Source organism: Plectropomus leopardus, chromosome 6, assembly GCF_026936395.1.
Source record: "Plectropomus leopardus strain MGB_pleo_1.0 chromosome 6, ASM2693639v1, whole genome shotgun sequence".
Classification (NCBI taxonomy): domain Eukaryota; kingdom Metazoa; phylum Chordata; class Actinopteri; order Perciformes; family Serranidae; genus Plectropomus; species Plectropomus leopardus.
Window position 1 is genome coordinate 29,184,595 of NC_142181.1, and position 15,919 is coordinate 29,200,513.

At 40.2% G+C, this 15,919-nt stretch overlaps 1 long non-coding RNA gene across 2 annotated transcripts; it reads left to right on the forward strand.

Annotated features, from left to right (window-relative positions):
- Positions 1-1,064: 1,064 nt before the first annotated feature.
- Positions 1,065-15,860, forward strand: LOC148189424 (uncharacterized). 2 transcript variants are annotated; one of them, XR_015776841.1, is made up of 4 exons: positions 1,065-1,249; positions 1,706-1,796; positions 6,943-7,058; positions 15,614-15,860. It is a non-coding gene; the product is annotated as an uncharacterized LOC148189424 (long non-coding RNA). The 2 variants fall into 2 exon arrangements; XR_015776840.1 differs by lacking the exon at positions 15,614-15,860 and having other exon boundaries at positions 1,069-1,249; positions 6,943-7,297.
- Positions 15,861-15,919: the final 59 nt, after the last annotated feature.

The following is a 15,919-nucleotide window of genomic DNA, read 5'->3' on the forward strand; positions in this document are numbered from 1 at the left end:
ATCTGCTTGTTATATGCATATCCATGGTCTTGGCTGATGAAAAAATATTATTTTTGAACCCTATGGCCCCATGAACAGAAAGTATATTTTAAAAATGAAAATGACAATGTTTGTGTGCTAACTGGATGGTTCTATGCTTCATTTTGGCCTTAAATGCAAAGCCGAGGAGCTCAAATGACTGTTCAGTCAACCCAATGCCCTCTGGTTTCAAGTGCCCATCTAGATGGTCCAAATGGCCATAAATTGCTCACATGCCCCTCAGGTAAGTATCCTTTTGGTTGGCTGAAGTGCCCGACTGGTAAACCCAAGTGCACATGGTTTGCCAACATGTAACTCTGGTTGGTTTAGGTACCCCTCTTGTTGGACAAAAAGACTTTCTGGTGAGCCTATGTGTTGTTATGGTTGGCCTCAGTACCACTCTACTTGAGCCCTGTGCACCTTTGGTTGTTTTTTCCAGCTCAGATACCATTTTGGTTACTCCAACTGCTCTTTTGGTAAGCTCAATTGCTGCTCCTATGTCCCTCTGGTTGGCTCAAGTACCTCTCTAGAAAGCCCAGTTTTTCCAAATGCCCGTCTGGTTGGCTCGAGTGTCTTTTTGGTTTTCCATTGTGCTCCCATGATGACCCCAAGTGACCCTTTGGTTGGCTCAAGTGCCCTGATGGTAAGTCTATGTGCTTCTATGATTGTCTCAAAAGCTTATCTGATGTGACCTTGGGGCAAAACAAACCATAAATATTTAGCCTGCTTCCCTGTCCCACAGCAAGCCTTATCAGATGATAAGCTGTGCTCAGTTACACATCCCCCTGAACCAAAGCAACCCCACTTTTGGGCAAACATATGTCACTATGAAACCTCAGTAGTTGTAAGCATTGTTTAAAACTGTTCAATTTAAAACTGCATAAGTTCATTACTAAATTATAAATATATGTAAAAAAATAATTTAATTCATAAATTTCGTGTTGTTTAATTGTAAAAAGTTAAAAAGTATATATTTCTGATATTTTAGCGTTATTTCATTGTGTTATATTCATTATTTCTGTGGCGGAACCATTTGTTCTTATCAGGTGTTGCTGCAGCACAATTTGCAGTGAGACAGGCAGACTTCCGTGTGTAGTCTGTTGTGGAGATTGTTGTTGGTCTCGACTGTCTGTTCATATGTAAGGCCGAAGTGGACTGTCGGAGTGTTGGAGCGAAAGGATTTTGGACTTTTGCGCACTTTTGGAGCTCTTCATGACAAGCAGCCAACGAGGTATTTGCTCCACTCTGTGCATATTGGTGCTTTCCGCCATTTTTGTAGTTTTTTATTTGAACTTCTTATGTTGCACTGTGTGCAGTGTTTTGATGTATGTTTCGTTTCTCTGTGTGAGAAAACAACTTGTATCTGCGGTGTTGTGAAAGGAGCTACGGTGGTGGTAAGAGACAGGAGAGAAAAACGTAGAGAGACAGAGAGGGTAAAAGAGAAACAGATGTAGCTCGACTGTTGTGTAAGTTGAGAGCAGACAGCCCAATTTGAGGGGTGTGATTTGTGTCCTGACTTGACCTCTCCAACAGCCCTGATAAGACACCCAACAGTCAGGACACACACACACACACACACACACGCACACGCGCGCGCACACACACACACACACGCACACACGCGGACACACACACACACACACACACACTGATCTGATTCTAACCCTCTCTTGTTTTATCTCCACAGTTTGTGACCATGCTGCTGACCGTCACAGTTCCTCCCATTGTAATTCATGCATCACTGGAACCGATTAGCCCCATCTGACTTCAGCTTCCAGGTTAGTTACATTCCACATCAGTCTTGGCTCCCTGCAGCCTTTGTACTGTCACACTATCTTGCTCAAGGAGCCCTCGTTAACCACCTCTGACATTATTTTAGTATCTTTCATCACAGCACTAAAAAATATATCCCCCAGAGCTCCATTTATGCCATGATGTAAGCAATCCTTTGGTAGTGGAGCTAGACAGCGCAGAGCATGGGAGTAAGTATTTTGTTGAAGACCAAAGTATGTCAGAGCCGCCTGTCCCTGACATCTGAAGTGGGGTTCATTAAAGGAGTTTTCTGTCATACTGTCAAGCCCTCTAGTGCTGGGTGGAGAGGACTGAAGTGAATATTTAGGGAATTTTAAGCATTCGAAACAGCTTCAGAGGTTCACTTCTAAAGCTTTATGAATTGAACTTGACAGTCTGGTAATATCTTATGACTTACTCGGCAATGCTCAATAACAACAAGAGCCCTTTTCACCAGCTATTCCACAGGCCTTAGTTACGACAGTCTGGCTTTGTGTTGCTCAGAGCTGTTACTACATGCAATGGGAGTCTATTTATGACTGTGCAGCAGCCTGGCAATGGCTTGCTCACAGCCATTTTCCATGATTTATATGAAAAATGCCCCTCTCCACCCAGCTTGGGTTTGTGGTTAGCTGCGACTGGCACGCGACTCATGGTATTTCCTCCAGAATGATAGTAAGAGAGTCACTCACCGGCACTCTCTAGAATAAACATGGGCTTCTTAAAAGGCAGACAGGATGTAAACACTGAAGTTTCTATGGCAGAGTTACATGAGGACAAAGAGGGAAAGATGGAGAGAAAAGAAAAGTAGACGTGAGAGATATGGACAAAGGAAAACATCAACAGAAAGAAAAAAAAAAGAGTTAGAGGCATGATTGTTTGTGTAGCAACTTCAAACATAGTGGCAATTGCTTTGCATAAAGCCTGACATGTATTAAAAGTGTTCAAAAGACAACAAAAGGACAGAAAAACAAACCAGATTAGAATTAAAATTTAAATACCCAACAGCATAGCAAAAATTTAAAAGTTTGATTGGCAGAAATAAAAAGTGAGAAATGACTGTACAAAGCACTTTCGGAAAAAATGAAGGCATCTATTTGCATGTTGAAGTATTTGTTAAATCTATATTACAGTAAATACAGTGCTGCAAATGGCCTTTCTGTTTAACATTTGAACATTATTCCACTGTTTTACAGAGACATCTTTTTAACCACAAATGGAAAGAACTCCAACTTTTCACTTTCAAATTCAAAATTTCCTTTCTTGTAAATTCATTTTCTCTTCATATGACCTCCAAAAAAAAAAAAAAATCTATCTCATGTAAACTCAGCAATGGATGTACAACTCCTTCAAACAGATTGCAGCTGTACACTTCCGCAGAGACTAAAATTTAAGAAAAACAGGATGCTTTGACTGAACTTGTGGCTCGTGGTACAGTCCATTCTCTGGTTTTGGAACAATAATACCCATTTGCATGTTAATGTCTCTCTAACTGTTAAAGTCTCTTAATACCTGTAAGCCAACAAAGATTGCCTGCTCTGGAGCTGCCTCGGGATGTTTTCATGACTGACAACTATGAGTTGTGGTTTCTGGTTTTCCATTGAGGGAGCTGTTCATCCTACGTAACAAATGGCCTCTTTAGCTCCTGAGAATTACACTTTATTTTGAGTTTGTTGTTCTCAAAATGTCATTTTTATTTAGTCAAAGGACATACATGTTAGTATTCATTACTGCTCGGCTCTACCTTGCCATAAGTCATGGGTTTTAAGGTGTTACTCATCAATGGCAGGGAATGGGCAAAAGGTGCAACAGTGGGTCATTGAGCCGTTGATGAAATTATTCAAAGGTGTATTAGATTCTGTGTCGCCTCTACTCATGTGTGTCATAAGGTGTTTCACGCTTGTTTACGTTTTATCCAGGAACATATTGGTTACCTGAGCTCCGGCCTTATAATCTGCATCCAGGGTACATGTGGGCGAGCACCAAGTATCAGCAGGACATTTGAAAACAACACCATCAACAACACTCAGTGCAGCTGACAAACACTGATGGCTGATCCTAACAAAGCAGCATGTGTGTTTGTAAAACTCTGGCACTGAATTGCAGGTGGAGGCGGTCCGTCTCCATGCTCCAACCACAGGATTTGTCCCATCTCTGCTGCGGTTAAAGATTTGTCTTCTGATAACAGAGTCAACAACAACATCATTGTCTGGTTTCGGCCTCTGAGCTGTGCCTCACAACAGTACATTTACTTGAGTTTGTATGTTGAAATTGACATACAGGAATTACGTTTTTATCAATGCAAGCTCACAATGAGAGAAATATTCCAGCTTGTGTTTGTGTCAAGCAGTCGACAGAAAGGGGAATTCTTAGCGGCTGCTTTTTAGCTAATTACTTCATCTGCACAAAGCTGAGAAGCAGACAGAATAGACGTGGAAAAAAATCAACGAGTGATACACCCAGCAAAGAACAAGGCAAAGGAAATAGCAAACCAATACCCTCCTTTTTTCAGATTTATAGCATAGGTTCTTTTTTTCATCTTTTGAGCAACCAAAAGATTTTTGTTTTGTCTGCGCTTTGTTGTGGTAAACACTCTTGCATTTTATTTCAAGTTATCAATTATTTAAGCTTAAATGCTCTCGGTCTGTAACCTCCCTTCACTTCTTTCATCCTCAAATTTATGCTCGAAACGTTTATTTTTGAAGGTTTTATATCTATGAAGAAGCTGTAAAATGTGTTTATGTTTTGTTCAAGACATAAACACCGAAACAAAATGTTCTCAGTTTGGTCAAAAAGGTTCCATTTACAACTCAGAAATATATGAAAACATGAAGTTTAAAGTCATAAATTGTCATTAGACCTGTTTGATCATTTGCTCTTCTCTGATCTCATTTATATTTTTGCCTTCATTGAAAAACTACTATTAAATACTGCCAATTGTTGTCTAACACACTTTTCTTAATGCTTTAATGGCCTTTGTTAATGACCATGGTTAATACTTATACAAGTATTAACACCTACTCCGCACTGTTGCTATGGTAACATAACTTTTTTTTTTTTGTCTTTTTAAAGTAACTTTTTTGATGTCTCCAAAAGTAGAAACCTCTGACTTTATCAAAATGGACAATGCCCATGTTTTGACTGATAAAGGTTCTAAAAGGAAATAAGCTGAACCATCACTACTTATTATCTGTGAGAAAACCAAACATCTTTCAGTGGTTGAGGGATAATAATACTTAATTATCGAGATTATTGCAGCGAAAAAAAAAGAGAAAAGAAAATCTTTGTAACCGTGTTTCTTTTAAACCATTAACTGTGAGCAAGACACAGTAGAAATGGTCCATTCCTTTTTTTGTTTTCAGTCTAGACTCAGGAGTGATCCAGAGACCCCTGCCCAAGAATCACACAGTGCAGCTCAGGGCAGATGAAATAGTCCAGGATTGGATAAACTCTTGATTATTTCTCTGCATAGCGTATGTGTTGAGGTATCAAATGACAGTCTCCTTTTGATAATGGACAAAAAAAACTGCTGATACCCTCCAAGGCCTTTTACCAGTCCTCCTAATACTGTTATGGAGTTAGCACTCCAAATGACTTAATGTGTGTGATCTGAGTTCCTCGCTTATTGACTTTGAGAGTTCAGGGAGGAGCTCATGTCAATAAGCTAGCCTGCCCCATGCTGGCTGCACCATATGGAGAGGTCTGGTTGTAATTTGTGGGACAGGCCAGGGCATAGTGCCAGGGAATTAGAGAGGCGGGCGGCAGGAGACATTTTAATTTGTGCTGCCATGTGCAAAGGCATGCACCTCCAGCCTGGGTCGGTTCCTGTGATTAGGCCAGCCGGCGTATTCTTAGAAGAGGGGTGGACCGGGTAACATGGGGAAATAAAACAAGACCCAGGAAATGCTAGTGATCATCAACATGAGCAGTCTTAATATAATGATGTGATGTGATCAACATCTTGACTTCATCAAAACAAAAATATCATCAAACATTTATCATTCTAAAATTATCTCTCTCAGACAGCAATTAGAGACCATTAAAATCTCTCTAACAGCAGACTAGAATTTAAAGATTAAGTTATCAATATATGTGACGGTGGATCCATTTACTATGTTCAGTGTCACTCACTGTCAATGTCACTTTCCTTTAAGTTAAGACCAAAACATGCAAACCATGGATATGTAACATTTGTACATTAATATTTAGCATATATGTTCAAACTTAACATTTTCAACAGCGCTGTGGTTAGTTAGTTAGTTATGTTTTGGCACAAAACTCACCTGTTAATGGTTAGAATGATGATTTTGCTTAAAATATTCAGTTTTGGTGGCTAGAAATGCTGCCTTGCTAAAAAGGATGGTTTTGTTGTTTGTTTGTCAGGAACTGTTTGAATTTTTTTTTAATAATTATGATACAGAGAATTAAAAAAAAGGAGGAACAGTTGCAAGCTTGCAGCCATCTAGCCAAGGTGTTATGTCATCCATCATCCCCTCCACCTCCCGTGACAAAGCAACTAATATACATGTAATTGGAGTTCCAACTCTTTAGGAACATATGAAATGTAAAAATGTAACATATCTGTGATTTGCAGAAATGTACAGTACCAACAGTTTCTTCTGGTAGGTGGGCTGCTAAAAGGAGAGTTGGATTTATATGGGTCTAATTATTTGTTTGTCACTCTTGAAATTAGTGATACCTTTGTTAATAAGTGGTTATTGCACTGGGATTTTGCACCTTTGCACCAGCGCCATATACTGCTGGCCCAGGTGTAATGTGTAGAGAAAAGTACACTCAGTGAAATATTATTTTACCTGCCATTTGATGCTGCTTCTGAAAACATAAAATACACTCAGGAAAACATTTATCCTGGGACAAAAGGATCCCATAAAAGGTGTTTAGAATATCATCTTTAGTTAATGTCAGGCTGTTTATTAGTACCAGCAATTTAGTCACCTTTTTTTCTAGAAAGTTTGATTTTGTGTTTTAATGCTGGTATGAAGTCTATTTATCTAAGTCTATTTAAATGTTTTTTACTCCAGTATCCTTGTGATTTCCTTTTAAATCAGAATTAAGTACAGAATAATTGTAATGGCGTCACATTAAGATGCATGTCTCTGATTATCTCATCAGTCAAATGCTGTAATTCTGAGGATGGATTGGGTCCAGTGGGATGTGCTGCTGTTTCCCCCGGCTCTGGCAGCGAGGGATCACCTTCGCATCTCCACAGCAACAGATTCCCATGAAAGGTGCAGAACACTCAACAGCCACTGAAGAAGAATGACTTTGCTCTAAAACGAGACATTCTGGATTTTAAAGAGAACAAACAAAGCGTCTCTCTTTACCAAAACTGTCATCAAACTGTGAAACCGTTGTTTAAAAAATGGGTAATTGGCTTAATCTTAAATAAACAAAAACAGATTTGCCCTCGGAATAATGAAAAAGTGTCTTAAAAATACCAGTTGATATAAAAAATATATCAAGTTAAGCTGCACATTGATGTTTGAAAGCTGTTAGTTTGCTCTGAGCACTGATTTATGTTTAGTAATCCTGTGTGGTTACCAAGAGCTGATCGAATTCACTGGAGGCTTGTCAGGTGTAAAGCTTTAAGCATTCCTGTGTTTCGAAGACAATGGGATTATGGGATAAAAACAGTGAGATATGTCCAAACCCAGGGGCAGCCTAGGTACAGGGAACAACCTCGCTCTCATTGGTGAGATGGGGAGAGGATGGTAAGTTACCACTCTGAGCCTCAGGAAGAGAGCGGCAACTCTTAGGGGACTCGTTAGCTGTGTGATACACTGTGCATAAAGGGGACACCTTTTCTACATGTGAGAGACTGCTGTATGGATAGACCTCTCATCTAAAAGAAAGACCACTGCTAACCATGAGTTGAATTTCTTAAAGTTTGAGTTCTTAGTTATATTTCATAATGTCATATTGGGCTTGATCAAACCATCTTACCAATTACGTGTGTGAGGTATTAAACGTTTTTATAGGAGATACTACTAAGATATCATGACATCATTAATAAGGTGATTTATCTGTTTAAAACCATGAATGGCATTATACCAAGGCCATCCTTTTTGTCATTCACTCATGTTGAGGTAATCACAAGATGTCATGAATACATTTTAAGAGAACATTTCAAAGTACATACGCAGACTCTATTTATTTACTGTTTCCATACAAAGGGCTGTGACGGTGTGCATACTGGTTGAGTGGTATAGAATAATTTATGAATATGAGATACCTTAATAACAATTTAACAGATATCAATCTCAAATTCTAAATCACAATAAGTGCCTTGCTCAAAAGCACATCAAAAGTAAACAGATCTGCCTCTGTACAAATTTTGCACTGTTGAGTCACTACAGTAGTGCTAGTGTTAGTCAAGATGAAAAATGTGTGCCTGTACGTGAGAGTAAGAGAGGCTGTGCATGTCTGTGTGTGTGTGTGTGTGTGTGTGTGTGTGTGTGTGTGTGTGTTGGGGGAGAGCCGATTCAGTGTTGCTAATGACTGGCTTCCCATGAGCTTAATCAAAGATTTGTACATTTAATTGCTGTCAAGTCAGCGCTCACCACCTGCCACGTCTTGCCACACATGTGCTCACCCCCTCTCTGGGAGCATTTCCAGCTCCATCCATCATCCCTGGCTGAAGGCTGAGACAACACAGCCTGCTGGGCAACCTGCACTCAGCCGTCCAGCCGGGCCCAGCCAGGCCTGCACAGCATGGACCCAGAGAGCGTGCTCAGCGCCTCGGGAGGGCTGTCAGCACCTGGGCCTTACAGTGCCAAACCATTCCTCACATTATTAAAAACAGACTAGCCTAAAACTGACACCGAATAAAGCCAGTGAGATGTATGTTTTTGTTTTCATCTCTCGCAGAGGCATTCACATGACACGTAACCTGGTCGTGACATGAGATAAGAATCAAAGCAGAGGAGTTCTGTGAAACACCGCCAACCGTGTGCCTCTGTAGGCCTCACCCTTACTCCCACACTAATCGCTATCGCCGTGTGTGAGAATTGGTGGTCTACTTTGTCCCTCAGCACAGCCCGGGATGGAATGTGGTGCCTGATCTGTTATCAGCCCTGGCTTGTTTTCCCAGCTGATGCCCACAGGCCCACTGTATGTGAGGAAAATGGCTCTCACCCTTGGATCTGTGGGCTACTACAATATGCATGACAGACATTATCAGTCCCCAAAGGCCTGAGGCTCCCAATGAGCCAGTGCAACACAGTAATGCAGCATCAACTAGGTTTTGAAACAGTGGAGAGACTTACACAGTGCACCTTGCCAGCAGGATCCAGTGAGTGGGGGCTGTTTTGTGGATTGCCGATTCTATGAACACTTCAGATATGTGGATGTGGTAGTATAAATACCTCTGTCCTGCACCTAGAACTCCATTTTGGAGACCAAAATGCATTTATTAACAATTTCAGAACATAACAATTGCAGGCCTGGTAAATTATTAAAAAGAGAAACTTGTGATCCTTTATTTAGTCATTCAGCCACCAAGTCTGCAGTTATAAGTGCTAGCAAGTAATAAATTATAGGTCATAATAATCTGTATCATTGTCCTATTATGGATATGAAAAACCTTCACAGCTGGCTTGCTAATCATATAAAAAGCCATGTGACAAATTAAACCCAATATAAATAGGGGTTTATTACTCTTATTTTTTTTTAAATTGTAGTAACTGTAGTAAAAGTGTAGTTAGTTGAAAAAGTTTTGATTGATGAGGTGCCCGCAGTTTACCTGGTAGATCAGTGCCCCATGTTCAAAGGCTGTGCCCTTGCCACAGAGGCATCTAGAATTTGTGATTTGCAAAGAGCCAAAAAATAATCTAAAAAAAAAAAAAGATTGATGATTTTCACAGACCATTTATTGGAATGTTAATCTCTGCTTTACATCATCTTAACTTACTCTTCCAGGTAGACAAATTGATATTAATATTTACAGTTTGTGTATTATGTATGTATGTATTTTCACACAGGATCACATACAGCATGGTGGTGGCTCAGGTGCTACACTTAATCCAGGGTTATACTCATCCCTGAAAGTTTGCTAATTATCCAATACAGAGCTCCAGGCTAGACTGAGGAAAACAGGCCTGACCTGTATGGTGGGAGTCAGTTCGACTGTAAGATGGCAAGTCTGGACAAGGCCTTCTGTAGCTTGGCATCTCCTGGGGCCACAGCGCTGCATGCAATGTGTGATCCAGACCTGCTCCCATGGGTGCCTGAGCCAGGGAGCAGGTGGAAGGCTACAGCTGCCTGTTGGACTCCCTGAGCTCATCAGTGGGCCGACTTTCACTGTCTAGAGGGAAGTCGACTTGCTTCTTCCAACATGTTATTTACTTCACATTCTTTGAAGAGATTTCTTTGATGGGCATTTGATGCTGAGTACAATTTATGATGAGACAGAAGAAAGTAAGGTTTTCTTGTAATCTCGCTCAACACCTAAGACTTTCTTGTTCTTGAGGGTCCCAATTTAAAATCTGAGCTTGGTAAAAAAAAAAAAAAAGAGCCACAAACAAACCTGAAATGATGTGTTAATGAGTGAGCTTTAGAGTTGATAACTGGTGGATTATGTCAGTCATTAGTCAAGAGGCTTTAATTCGTGAAATCAGAAGCGTTAATTTGGATCCACCTGCTCAGCTTCTTGTATAAAGATTGATTATGAGGGTACACTGATGCAGCAAATGCAAATGCTTTTGGTCTTTTGTGTGGCTGCCATATATACCTATTTTTTCATTGCATAATGCAGCATATTAATGCTCCTGATTCATCTGACATCTTTTTTTTTCTTTTTTTGCTGTAATCTGGAGAAAAACAAATCAGACAACCCAGTTTGAGGACTGAACCAGCAGAATGCAGGCTCGACCATATGGCCGCTCCTCAGGGAATAAAAAATAGATAGAGTTCATGATCCCTCTCATATCGTGACAGCAGATGCAACGCGAGTGGTCTGTTTCGCTGACTCACATGTTGGGCCACCCACGTATGAGAGCGCTAAGCTAAAACACACTGTTTCCACGACAACCATAATTTATACCTTCAAAACAACTTTTTCTTTCATCTCACACAAAAAATGTAATTAGAAGCTAGCTTCTGGACTCATGTCATAAATACTGCATTTTTGCAAAGTTTTAGCAAAATAAGTACAACATAGAGATCATGTTCCTTTTCCTGCAGAAAAATAGACTTTGCACCACAGGTAAGCTACACTCCAGTGAAAGTAAGAGTTGTGAGACAAACAAGATCTTTTTGATAATTTGGCATGTTGCCTTTACGGATGCTGAACCCAGACAAAGGCAAAAACAAATCCACATAAATCACTGCAAGACAAATGGAAAAGTGTTTTGTGTAAGCCTGATTCTCCATTCTTGAATTTTATCTAACTTCCTACTGCGATTTCCTAGTTCAGGTCAAACACAGCTTCCTACTTCTTGATCAATCTGGAGCATTTCATCTGTCGGAGCCAAGATATCACTTAAGAGAAAGTCAAGACCTTTCAGCATATGAATGGGAGGAAATGGCTGAAGAGTTTACCCACCATGCCAGTCGCTCAATAATAACACACTTTCTTTGCTTTTGTGAACTCAGGTTAAATACCAAAGCTTGTTTTCTCAGCATGGGTTTGATTTGCTTCCATGATTTGAAACTGACCGTTTCAGAAACATTCTGTGGAAAGTTTTCAGATCTCTCTCTCAGGTCTCTCTGCTCCCTCCTCCTCCTAAGTGAAAACAGGGCCTGATCTGGCCCCGGCCCCAGCTTGTTGGGACAGCTGCTCAGATGATCTGGGCTCTCTGCAGGTTCTGTGATTCATTTTCTGACTCAACACCACCAACTTGAAATTCAACCACAATGTAGTCGTGATTCACGGGCAGATTTGAAAATCTGATTGATTACTCAAATTGATGTGTACACCGTAAATACTTAGTGTGTATCTGACATGGAAGCTGTGTTAGAAAAAGGCAATAAAACCAGAAAGCCAACAATTACAGTATGAAAGTTTTGAAAAAACTACATTTTCAAAGCAAGAAAACTGCACAATTTTTATAATTTAAAATAAGTGTCTCTCTTTTCTAACTTGACCATAAGGGATATTTTACATCTTGATTGTTGTCACAAGATTGGCAGAGTAGGCGTCCCATGTAACAGGGGCTATGTCCTTGATGCATCGGCCGCAGGCTTGACTCCAACCTGCATCATTAAACACTGACGAAAACAGAGTTATTGGTACCATTTCTGCCAATAGATGCCCCTAAATCCCACACACTAGAAAACCTTGAACCTTAAAAAAGGCCTTTTCACTTCCATAATACCAATGTGAACACTATGGATTTTTTTCTTGCCAGAAATGTGGCACTTTCACAATGAAATTATGTCCAAATTATGTTCAGATTTCTCTTCCAAACAGCAGTGAGTCCGCTGATAGAGGGACATTTGTTATAGAACAAATCACACATTTTAGAGCTTTCAGCAAAGTGACAAAGTTTCTCATTCAGACTTCTCATTCCCGTCATACTGCTAAACAACATGGACATTTTATTCAAATTTCTGTAAAAAAACAGTGAACGACTCTTCGAATATTTGATTAAAAGTGATGGACACCAGCCAAACTGTTTAAACATACAAAAATATTCTTCCACTGGAAGTAAATTTTTACATATTTCTACCTTGAGATAACACATTTTTTTATTTATTACTCATTCACTACCTACACAGAATGTGCGTAATGACCTGGAAGAATGCACTTTGTAGTGTGAGAAAGCACACTCCTTTTTTTTCTCTCTGAGACAGAGCATTACCAGAAAAGCTCTCAGTCACACCCATATGATGAGGGAACGGGCAAAGGTTTCAGTGTGGCTGATCTGGATTGCTCTGGTTCTGCTCCTCACCCCGGACTGAATTAGCAGCCTGTCTTTCAACCGGTACCTCCCTTACCAGTCTGGCGTGGAGAGTGTGTGGGTTGGGATGGATTAATGATGTCAGGCCAGCAGTTTTGTCACAGCCACTCCCAGTCTGCGTATAAAGCCACTAATCACCAATCTACCTTGTGCAGACTGCTCCGAGTTCTCTGCTCATGCTAAATATTATTGTTGTGAGTTGTAGGTCTAGTGACTCATACTTTCCATTGACATCTTACTCATTCAAGTGCTACAATGGGAAGGAGTGGCTTTCTGCTGACACAGTGGCAAACACATTCCCACACATTTCTCTATACAGCCATATTCAAATGTCTTCCACAAAGTTTAGTTGAGTCTTATTTTAAGGCAGCATAAGCTTATATGAAAATCGACCAGTGCCTGATGAATAACAACAGCACCAATCTGTCCTTATGGCTATGGTGGCCTGTAAGTGACACAAATAATGACGTTCAAAATAAATGTTTTAGCTTATAGAAACTCCATTAGAAAGTGCAGAAGAAACACAAGGTTTGTTAGCATTCACAGCTGTATGTTTTGTGAGTTTTATGTTTTGTGTATGTTTTTGGTTGCTTATGGCAATCTGTCAGGTACCCTGACTGGACTAATGTTTGGAAAGACTGACGGATGCAGCATGCCTTCTGTAAAAAGTTGCACTTGGTATACCTTAAAACCAGTAGATCCCTGCAACTCTTGTAAATGGTCAGTTTGCTGCCAACACGCCTGTGCGTTCTGTGTCTGTGAAACTGTTAAGTAGTTGCAGACGTCCCCCAAAAAAAACACTGTAGAGAGATACACAAAACAAACCACAGTGAATATGATTAAACAGTCTCGGCTTGTGCTTTAAATACAAATCCATCTAATAAAAAATAAAATAAAAAGAGCAACATAACGTTTCACTTTAAGAAGTCAGTTAAGACCCAAAGGTGAAAGGCATAACATTGAGAAACGTCACTAAATGCTAATGCCAGCTGCCTCCAACGGCAATTCAAAAAATGCTCAATCTGCTGAAAGGCCACTGATGATGACTGACTAAAGCCAACCGCACTGATCACACAGTAAACACCACACATAACCCAACAGCACTCAATGCTTGGTGCGTAAGGGCCTCAAAGTGTGTGAAAGTGAATCTTGGCCGAGTGAGGTCCTTTTGTGTTATCGGGCAGTGAAAATGACACATCGTCCACTTTTAAGCTGCTGCTGTTTTGCTTGTTCTGCCTTCCAGGGAAACTTCTACTTAATGTTCTTATGAGTGTGTGCTGCTGGGATTCTCTGTCACTGGCTAAGCTTTATTGTGTGTTTGTTTGTGTGTGTGTGTGTGTGTGTGTGTGTGTGTGTGTGTGTGTGTGTGTGTGTGTGTGTGTGTGTGTGTGTGTGTGTGTGTGTGTGTGTGTGTGTGTGTGTGTGTGTGTGTCTGAGTGCACACTCTGGGGAGTCAGCATACAGGCCCACTTCACGTGGTTCGGAAGGTGAAGGGCTATTAGGGGAAAGGTGAGTATGGGACTGCTGCTCTGGGTTATTCAGTAACTGGGGCTCTCTTCTTCCTCTCTCAGGCCTCTAGTGTTGTTCCTGTGCAACCACCCCCACACCTCCTACCACACACACACACACACTACAGCTGTATCACTGTGTTCTCACCTCTTTTCTCTTTGAAAGAAGAAACAATGAAGCAATACTCTAGTTTTCATAGTCATTTTTCATACATATTTGTCAAAAACAAGCAGCAACCTCCGGGGCTGAACACTGAAGCCAACAATGACAGCTGCACTTCTTTAATAGACCACTTGAGGCTTTCTCCAGAAGCAGGTCAATCCCCATAGACATTCATATTAATATGCCCAAGTTTGGTCCCAACTTTCCCATTCATAACAACTGTTCAGAGGCTGATATGTTATATAACCTACCCATTTACATTTTATTAAGGCTTAAAGTTATGCATAATTAAGGGTGGGCCTCTGTGAATGACAGGCTGTCTGTGGATAGTTTCCTATGCTTCTCAGTCAGATCAATGCCTTTCTCCTCTATAGTTTCAGCCTCTTATCCAAATATGGTCACTTTTGGCCCCAAATACTCAAAACAGCGACAGATGAAATACCGAACCTGAGGCTTCAAAATGGAAGTATACATAAACCAATGGGTGACATAACAGTAGGTGCGTCCATTATTTTATACAATCTGTGGTCAGCTACTGGCTCAAAGAATATGATGAGGAGGGAGTCAATGCAAAGGATTTACTTAAAATCAACAATTTATTTTGAGAAGTTCAGTCAGGAAGACTCTTTTTATGCTCTCAATTTATTCACAAATCTCTCTGCAAATACGACTTCTGCACTGTCAGCTGACTATGAGCGTCGCTCTTAACCCTTTGAAACCTGAAGCCATATCACCCTTTCGTGCTGCTTTCAGAAGTATGCAAACCTTTGAGTCCTGAACAAATTGGTACGATTTCTCTCTAAGACATAGGAAAAAGGCAATGTTCCAATGTCTTAGGAAAAAGGTGAAAAAGCTAAGGAAATAATATGTAATTATCATGATTAAAATTTTAAAATTATGCTTCAAAATTATTATATCTTTGTGCACTTTTTCTGGACTTTCTTTCTTTTTCTTTCCTTTTTTAAATAAACTAACTAATTTTCAGGCAATTGTCTTGTTTACTTTACTAATGTCTTGGTAATTTTGTGTCCTTTCTTCTTTTGTTGTTCGTTGCCGCTTTCCCATGTTTTGGAAGTTAATCAAGTCACTTTGCTCATGTTTCAATCGGTTACCTAATCCAACGACATTTTGCAACAATCTCCCTAAAACAATCATATCACCGCTGTCAAATTTGACATTTTTCTCCTCTCTTCTGCTGTCACGTGTCATTTCAGGATGAATAGAAATGACCCTCCTCCACCCCATTCACCTCCAGACAAATCCCCTGTCCAGTCCAGCTCCTCATCCCATCATCTTCAGCCTTCAGCCAACCCTCTTCTTCACCTCCACCACCGGGAATACTCCTAAACTACCCATGGCATCTCTAATCCCTAAATATACACATTATGATGGGGTCTAATTGCCAAAGAACTGTCCATCCATCTTTATTGTGTAATATGAAATAAATTATTGTTCACTCTAAAAAATTAGCCTCTCTGAATTAAATAATGTCAACACAAAACCAAAAATTGATTGTGTGG